Source organism: Triticum aestivum, chromosome 7A (assembly GCF_018294505.1).
Source record: "Triticum aestivum cultivar Chinese Spring chromosome 7A, IWGSC CS RefSeq v2.1, whole genome shotgun sequence".
Lineage (NCBI taxonomy): Eukaryota > Viridiplantae > Streptophyta > Magnoliopsida > Poales > Poaceae > Triticum > Triticum aestivum.
In genome coordinates, this window is record NC_057812.1 from 66,559,478 (window position 1) to 66,568,560 (window position 9,083).

The 9,083-nt window shown below is 46.1% G+C and overlaps 1 long non-coding RNA gene and 1 pseudogene across 5 annotated transcripts; one reads left to right on the plus strand and one right to left on the minus strand.

Annotated features, from left to right (window-relative positions):
• Positions 1-444: 444 nt before the first annotated feature.
• LOC123153025 (acyl transferase 15-like) lies at positions 445-1,718 on the plus strand (annotated as a pseudogene).
• A 2,082-nt stretch (positions 1,719-3,800) lies between these two features.
• Positions 3,801-9,022, minus strand: LOC123154764 (uncharacterized). Of its 5 annotated transcripts, XR_006477048.1 has the most exons (9): positions 8,573-9,021; positions 8,348-8,462; positions 7,662-7,725; positions 7,448-7,535; positions 6,923-7,040; positions 6,416-6,553; positions 5,670-5,752; positions 5,432-5,511; positions 3,801-4,241 (listed from the first exon to the last, which is right to left on the minus strand). It is a non-coding gene; the product is annotated as an uncharacterized lncRNA (long non-coding RNA). The 5 variants fall into 5 exon arrangements; XR_006477049.1 differs by having other exon boundaries at positions 5,670-5,824; positions 8,348-9,022; XR_006477047.1 differs by having other exon boundaries at positions 6,416-6,643; positions 8,348-9,022.
• Between the last annotated feature and the right edge of the window lie 61 nt (positions 9,023-9,083).

Genomic DNA, 9,083 nt, shown 5'->3' on the forward strand with positions numbered 1-9,083 from the left:
TATTTCAAATGATCTCGCCCATTTCAATGAAAAGTTACGTTATAATTACTCCCTCCGTCCGGAAAAGCTTGTCCCAAGTTTGTACTCCCTCCTTTCATCTATATAGGGCGTAATGCATTTTTTAAGACCGCCTTTGACTATTGACAAGATTAATAGTATATGACATGCACAATGTGAAAATTATATCATTGAAAGCTCCTTTCACACACGAATTTAACGATGTGCTTTATGTAAGTTGCATGTCATATATTATTGCCCTAGTATTTGATCAAAGTTAGCCTCGAAAAACGTATTAGACCCTATATAGATGGAAGGAGAGAGTATCTTAAATGGATGTATCTAGCACTAACTTGGTGCTAAATACATTGACCAGATGTCACTGTGCTAGGTAACTTTAAAGGCACACAGGACAACATCTTTCGAATTATAAGTGTGAACAATCACAGCATAATGAGCATCGCAGTGACCAACTCATCGCCGGTGGTGGTCGTGGCCCCGTCGGAGCTGAGGACGGCGACCGGCGGCGTGATCAACCTCTCCTCCTTCGACAAGTGCTTCGCCCCCATTCCGGTCCAGCTGCTCCTCGTCTTCGACCAGCCAATCGACGACCCGTGGAGACCATCAGGAAGGCCCTCTCGCAGGCACTGGTGCACTATCACCCAATGGCCGGCCGCCTCGTCGCCGGAGCCGACGGGGAGCCGATCCACATCTCGTGCACGGGCGAGGGCGTGCCGTTCGTGGGAGCGTGTGCTAGCTGTGCCCTGGACCAAGTCGCGACGTGGCCGCTGCTCTTCGGGGACCTCGCCGTCCGCTACCCTGCCGCGTACTGCCGCCCCAGCGACGCCTTGCTGCTGGTGCAGGTGACCGAGTTCGCCTGCGGTGGGTTCGTCGTCGGGGTGACGTGGAACCACGTCGCGGCCGACGACACCGGGATGGCGCAGTTCCCGCAGGCCGTCGGCGAGCTCGCCCGTGGGATGCCAGCGCCGTCCGTCGTCCCGGCCAGATCCGAAGCGGACAGCTCCCTCCCGCGCCTCCCGCCGCCGATGGTCGCCGCAGTGCGGTCCGGGATGCGCATCAGAATGGAGGAAATGGCGAGCCTCGACGTCAACGTCCCATGGAGCTTGATCAACCGCATCAAAGCAGAGTGCGGCAGCGACTGCACGGTGTTCGACGCCATTGTCGCGCTTATCTGGCAGTGCCGCACCCGCGCGGTCATCTCCGACCCCTACGCGCCCGCGCCCCTCGTCTTCACGAGCAACATTCGAGGGCTCGTGGGCGCCAAGCGCGGCTACTACGGCAACTGCCTGATGGGGCAGACGGTCCAAGCGAGGAGCGGCGCGGTGGCGAGCGGCGACGTCAAGGACCTGGTAAAGCTCATCAGGTTTGCCAAGGAGGACATACTCATGAACGGCGGTGGGGGCGCCGATGGTGGTGGGGATCATCGGCGGCAGCAGCAGACGCCCCCGCCGAGCTACTCCAAGTACAACACGCTGGCTGTGACGAGCTGGAGGAACATTGGGTTCGACGCGGTGGACTTCGGGCGTGAGAGTCCAGCGCGGGTGATGCCACCGATGTGCAAGCCGGAGCAGACGGCGGTGAACCTCTGCATTTTGTGTCCGCCGTGCAAGGGGAAGGACGGTGTCAAAGTCGTGTCCCAGTGCGTCAAGCCGGAGCACGCCGATGTCTTCGTTCAGGAGTTGGCCGCCCCGGGTATATAGTGGTGGTATACATGCAACCGTACCGTACGTACATCGGAGCACGTATGCAGATGCACCCATGCATACAATGATGATCGATGCACGCAGGCACGCAGGCACGCACAATAAATCTCGTGAATAAAAACGATTCTTCCACTTCCTTTTTGCAAGAACAGAACTTTCATTGGCGAAGCACAGTGATTACTCAACTATGCTGCCTATCTCCATAGCGAGCGACCCATAGAGGCGAGAGTATGTCTCGCCAATTCACGTGCCTACTAAACTTTTTTTTCAAAAAAAATTCCGATCTATTCATCAAACATCATGGCATTACAAAAACACCACAAATAATAAAAATTACATCTAAATTCGTAGACTATCTAGCGACAACTACAATCGCTGAAGCAAGTCGAAGGTGCGCCACTGTCATCGCCCCTACCTCATTGGAGCCGGGCAAATCTTATTGTACTAGACAGTCGGAAAGTCGTCGTGCTAAGACCCCATAAGACCGGTGCACCAGAACAACAACCGCCATCGATGAAGAGGAACATAGATCGAAAAGATCTAACCTGTAGACTGATACATCCATTTTACATCATGTTTTTCTACTGTTATTTATGATGTTTTTATGCATAATAATGATTTTTGGAGGAATTTTAATGTCTTTTTTCTCATAATTTGCAAGGTACACACAAAGAGAGAAAATTCCGGCAGCTGGAAATCTGGACCTGGAAAAGCTACTTAAGCTACGTACACTGCACAACTCAAAACAAGCTGAAACTTCATGAAGAATTTTTATGGAATATATGAAGAATGTTGAAGCAAATAAGTACCAGAGGGGGGCCACCAGGTGGGCACAACCCACGTGGGCGCGCCAGGGAGCCCGGGCACGCCCTGGTGGGTTGTGCTCACCCAGGCCCACCTCCGGTGCTCATCTTCTGGTATATAAGTCATTTTGAAGTAGAAAAAATAAGGAGATGACTTTTGGGACGAAGCGCCGCCGTCTCAAGGCGGAACTTGGGCAGGAGCAGTTTTGCCCTCCGGCGGAGCGATTCCGCCGGGAACTTCCCTCTCGGAGGGGGAAATCATCGTCCTCATCATCACCAACAACTCTCCCATCTTGGGGAGGGCAATCTCCATCAACATCTTCAACAGCACCATCTCATCTCAAACCCTAGTTCATTTCTTGTGTTCAATCTTGTTACGGAACTATAGATTGATGCTTCTGGGTGACTAGTAGTGTTGATTACATCTTGTAGTTGATTACTATATGGTTTATTTGGTGAAAGATTATATGTTCAGATCCATTATGCTATTTAATACCCCTCTAATCTTGAGCATCATTTGTGAGTAGTTACTTTTGTTCTTGAGGTCACGAGAGAAACCATGTTGCAAGTAATCATGTGAACTTGATATGTGCTCAATATTTTGATAGTATGTATGTTGTGATTCCCTTAGTGGTGTCACGTGAACGTCGACTGCATGACACTTCACCATATTTGGGCATAAATGAATGCATTGTGGAGTAGCAATTAGATGATGGGTTGCGAGAGTGACAGAAGCTTAAACTCCGGTTTATGCGCTATTCTGCAAGGGACCAATTGGATCCGAAAGTTTAATACTATGACTAAAATTTATTCTTAATACTTTTCTCGTAGTTGCGGATGCTTGCGGGAGCAAGGCGGAACTGGGCCTAGGGCAGTTGGGGCTACAGTCCCAGGCGTGGCCCAACTAACACCTATAACCAGAGTAATTGTTTTTTGAATTTTAGACATATAGGAAGCCCAGCCCCAAGCATGCCGTACAGGCCCAGCCCCATGTGTGCAGCCCAACGAGCTCTCCAGCTCACGTACATAGGCTACATGCCTAAAAAAACGTACACATGCTAAAAAACGATTTTGTAGAATCGCTGGATCTCGTCCGCACAGAAAACCGTAGCTCAAAGCGTAGACGCCACTTACTTTCAACCCTCATCAACTAGATGGAAAGTGCGGCTTGCCACACCCCGCACCCCTGTCGGGTGCGGTCATATCCAACCCAGCAACCATCCAACACAGTAGGTTACGCTTCAAATCTGATAGATTGACATCATACCAAAAGCAATGAAGAATTGCAGCACATAATAACTAATTTACAATGCAGTGACATTGTATCCAACTTGGTAGAACGCGATTCATATTCGATTCAGGTTGTTACATGAATAGCAAAGCATGATGGTAGCACCACCCAGTCCACTACTGGTTACACAATATATATTCCACTGATTGAAGGAAATATAGTCCATTCATTCCATCATTAGAATTTCTCAAAGATATAGGAGGAACTAAGCACTAATAACAGTAATGGTTTGGTTAATTACATCACTTTGAGCATGTCATAGAAATGATGTCGGTGATGATGTAGTATATGCGGCTACACATCAAGTATATTTGTTGTTGAGTTGTCGAGGTGCTCACAACCCAACTAAAAATGATGTCGTGAGTTGGGGCTTGGACCATCAATGTGGTTATGGTGATGGATGTCCACAGCGCTGCCATGAAGTACCTGATCGACAAAATAAAAAGAACCAGTTCCTTGGATTAGGATAGAAACATGAGCACAAGAAAAAATAGAACTTGATAAGTATCTGATCGTAATTTCAAAACCATCATCATCCCTAGAAGTAGAAAAGGTCGGAGAGGTCACCTATGTATAAAAATTTGGCAAGTTAAAGGTTTCAGGCCTAAATAAGCATAACCTAATCGTTGATATTTCAAAAAAAATTGCATCTTACATTAATTAAACATCATAGTAAAGCAAAAGGTCACATATGACACAGTCTGATGTATGGAAATCATGTAAGAATCACTACAGAGTACTTCACAGCAGAAAGTAGTGGCATCACGGATTCAAAAAAGAGCACATTTTCTTAGTCCAAATGAATCCATTGGTGAGATAGGAAGAAAGCAGAGGAGCATTGCATCTAGGACACAGTGCTAACAACCCAGTGAAATAAATCATGTTTAATGCACAAGCAGTATTTGGTTCGGCTGCAATCTACTCGTATGATTTCTGTACTGTTCTCATGTTACCCAAAGAAAGAGGGGGAGGGATTAGAAGAAACTCAAGTCGTGCTGTCTCCGGTATGCAGAGAGAGAGAGAGAGAGCAGCCTGAGCGGAGGGCGCAGGTCGCCTACGTGACGGAAGATGAGCAAGGGAAGATGGAGGGAGCCGCCGCCGTTGGGGCTCCGGCAGGACTGGATGGAGGGGAGGGCAACGAAGGAGTAGGAGAGTTACCTATCAAGTGCTTTCTCTGAATAAAAACCACTATTGTGTTTTCTGCATCATATTGTACGGCACTGAACCAAACAACTGGAATTAACAATGTAATGAGCCATTGCCCTTTTAGTAAGGTAAATATCATCCCTATGACTATAACCAATAGCAGGCACCAAAGTAAACATCTATGAAGGACTGTACACACACTAAGAAAGGCACTAAGAAATTGCTAATACAAAAACCAAAATACTGATCCGACCTCGATCTCTAATTACAATTGCAGCACACATTTGACAATATATTTCTACCAAGGATTATCTTTGTTTTACATAATAAAGTAATTCTAAACTTGGAATGTGTCGATACATCACCATCTATTTTTGTTATGCCAGTACAACGGTTCTGAATCCATTCGACAACAAACAATACCTAAAATGCATCAAACCTAAGTACAATAAATGGGGGAGGGGTGCTACCTGAACACCGAGGAAACCTACAGCAAACCGAACCACTGCCGGCTGGAAAGGTGAGGCAGAATCAACACCAAGATCTGTACCTGCAAAACAAATTAGGCAGCACACAAACAATAAATCAAGTTTTGATCCCCTGTCACGTGCTAAAACTTTCTAAGATAGTAGGAACATCTATTTATTGGTGCACCAAATCACTACTAAAAAATCCTGAATAACCGATGGTTCAACCATGTGCAAGTACCTAAGAGTAGGCTGCTTTATCATGGAAGGAGGCATTTCACTGGTAGACATGGCAGGAGCAGCCTGATTTTAGTCGAAGAACACCTGAGATAGGACACGGTAACAACAATAAAAGAGGGAACAAATTAGCCACAGCGTACTTGTACTTCCATACACCTACAAAAAGAACACATGAATAAGGTCCGGGAACTATACTCTAAATAATTCTATAGCTGCACGAAAACTTCCAGGAGCAAATTTTGAACCCAAGCACAATGCAAGCAGCAGGACTACTGTGGGGAGTTTGGGCTGTCAAGTGGGGAGCTAGCAAGTGTACGCATCTAGATAAGCCCAGTGGCGAACGGGATACAGTCAAACACCATAAATGGTAAAATGGGTACTGTGATAAACCTACACATCCACTACAAAAATGACAACAAAGCTAGATAAATCTGTGCATAAACTGATAATGCTTGACATAGTAAGAGATACATGTGTAGCCTGACAGTATATACAGCAGGGCTCACAGAATATTGAAATTACAAATGAATTGTTAATTTTAGCCTTTTAATTGGAAATATTGAAAGAAAGAAAATCTCCAAAGACACCCTTTTCGGCAGTGTTCACATGCATAGAATAACAAAAATAACAATATTAACAGTCTATAGATACTGCACTAACCAACAATACTCCAATTAAGCTAATAATGTATCTGTTTGACCAGATCATGAAGCAGAGAATAAAAGAATTGTATGCACTAATGTATACCTCTAATTAACCACTACATGGCACTTATACATTTCTGCATAAATCATGCATCCATCCGCGACTTCAAATGAACCTTAACTGCCATAGTATCTAAAAATAGCTTCAATATCATTGAAACAATATCTTCCATCACTTGAACTGCCCAAAGGTGAAAGCCATTTATTTCAGGATAAAAAGGAGTATGAATCGACGAAATCATCATAATAATCCAGTTCACTTGGGACATACCTGCAGTTTCAGAGAACAATGAAGCAGTCAAATATAAATAACAAATCTCAAATTACTGAAACATCAGTTTCACATGATAATCCAGTGAATCTAGGTATATAAATAGTACAAGTAAACTGAAAAATATATCTCAAAAAGAAACAAGCTCACCAGATCTGGGGCATCAATGTACAAATAAACTGAAGAATATATGTTAAAAAGAAACTGAAGAATATATCTCAAAATAGAAAAGGAAGGTAATAAAGAGAAATTTCTCTGGACATATTTTCATGTACTCACCTCTCCTTCATCAAGTCCTACATCAGCACGCAATCGCTTCCTAGAATTAATAACTTTCCTGTAAATGATGAGGCACCCACTACGCAGAGCGACCTGAATATCCCATCTTGATAGATACCTGCAATAGAAGAGTTCCGACTTGTTATGTACGAGACAGGGATATCATATTGTAATGCACTGCATCCATTTACAACCCCGCTAGTTCAGTGTGGCGACTGGTGAGGCCAACAATAACACTGCTGCTACAAGCTGAAACCATGTCCTGAATTTCATATATCAACTGACACGTCTTTCAACAGTTATAAAACATGTTGATCACCCTTTATAACTGATTTTTTTGTCAGTTTCTTTTTACTTATTTAGTTACACTTTGCTCAACTTCATACAATAACCATGGTAGGTTGCACCGATTATCCCAAAAAAGACACGGTTATGTAGCGGTGCTCTGGACTCTGGAGATTTCTACCAAGATTGAAGACAATATATCAGCAATTTGGCATAGTTTAGGAGCATATAGAGTATTACATAGGGAATCTGCTGCTACAAAAGCCAACATCTTAGCCTCCAGGACATGGGCAACCACCTTGCCTGCACTGAAGTGCCCAACGCTTCTCTGCACCAGCACCACCATGGATCGCACCAAGAAATCAGTGACATAGCACAAGCTTTTCAGACCGTACAAGTACCAGATGGTGCTGCAGCTCAATGCTCGTCGAATTGGGTGGAGTTTGTAGGATACCTTCTTCTTGACAGGGAAGCCTCCGCCCAATTCGACACAGCGGCACAAATTCACACAGCAGCACCTGCACATGACCGCATCCAGGCATCAGATCCAAAATATCACCTTTATCTCTCACCAGATCCACCTACTTATCCAACAACACCAGTCTAAAGGGGCACACCAAAGCACCAAAGCATCTTCAGCGGTACTCCTAACTATCATATGACTACTCATCCAACAACATCAATCAAAAGGGGCACACCAAAGCATCTCTAGAGTTACTCCTAATTATCGTATGACCTCAAGACTATACCTCTCCTTGACAACAAATGCATACTTCAGAAAAAATGCTTCTAGATCTAAAGCTCCCCTGGACAGCAAACTAACAAAATAAGATAGCTCCAAAGAGCCCCTTCCTTGGAACCTAGCTAGAGCAGTAAAGAAATAAGAATCAACAACTCCTGTACAAAAACATAGCCTTCCTGCATGCAAAAAGGAACAAACCCACCAGGGTTCCTACCAATGTCCAGCCAAGAATAAAAGGCATATGTCCACACCCCACTAAAAACAAGCACAAATTCTTTTGTCCCTTACCAGAATCAAGACAAAAAAGAAAAGAGTACAAAAAACACATGGCCATACATGTATACATCCAACCTAGAATAGAAGAATAGTGAAAATAAGGAGGAGGAGAAGGGTTGAACCACTGATCCGTGAAGGCCAGATAGAAGGATGCACTGGTGACAATGGAAGATATCTTCAGCAAATGGAATCCACTACAGGTTGAGTAACAACTGGAATTTGATACATGAGCACTTCCTGCAAAATTGAAGAACAACACACATGAGAAGACAAAAGTAAAGCCAGATCTGCCTCTCCATGAACACCAAAAGAAATCCATCTGGTTTTCTATTCCACGCCCAAGCGACCTGAAATCTCTAGCTTTAGGAGGAGAAGGGGGGAGAGGGGCCTGTAGGTCTAGTAGGCGCGGTAGGAGGGTGATGCAGTGCAGGAGGGCCCGGACGGTGTCGGAGAGGACCAACCAGCGGCGCAGGTGCAGCGCCGGCGTCCATGGCGACCATGATGCTAGGTTTATCCCGGGCTCGAGCTCGCCACGGCCGCTGGCGCGCTCACCAACGTGTCCACGCGCCCGAGCTAGCTCGAGATCCATCGCGCTCACCATCGAGCCGCCGCGCCTGGACCCGGCCCGCCCCTCGACCCTGAGCTTGGATGGGCAGGGCGAGGGGGCGCGGGAGGGGAGAGGAGGCGGCGTCGAGGTGGGAGGAGCGGGGCGCGGGGGAGGAGAGGAGGCGGCGGCGAGCGAGACGGCCGGGCGGGCGAGCGGCTGGGAAGGGGAGAGGAGAGGAGGCGGCTAGGGTTCTACGGGAGCTGATAAAAGTTTATACCCAAAAGTGAAAGGACTAAAACGCCCTTGGGGGG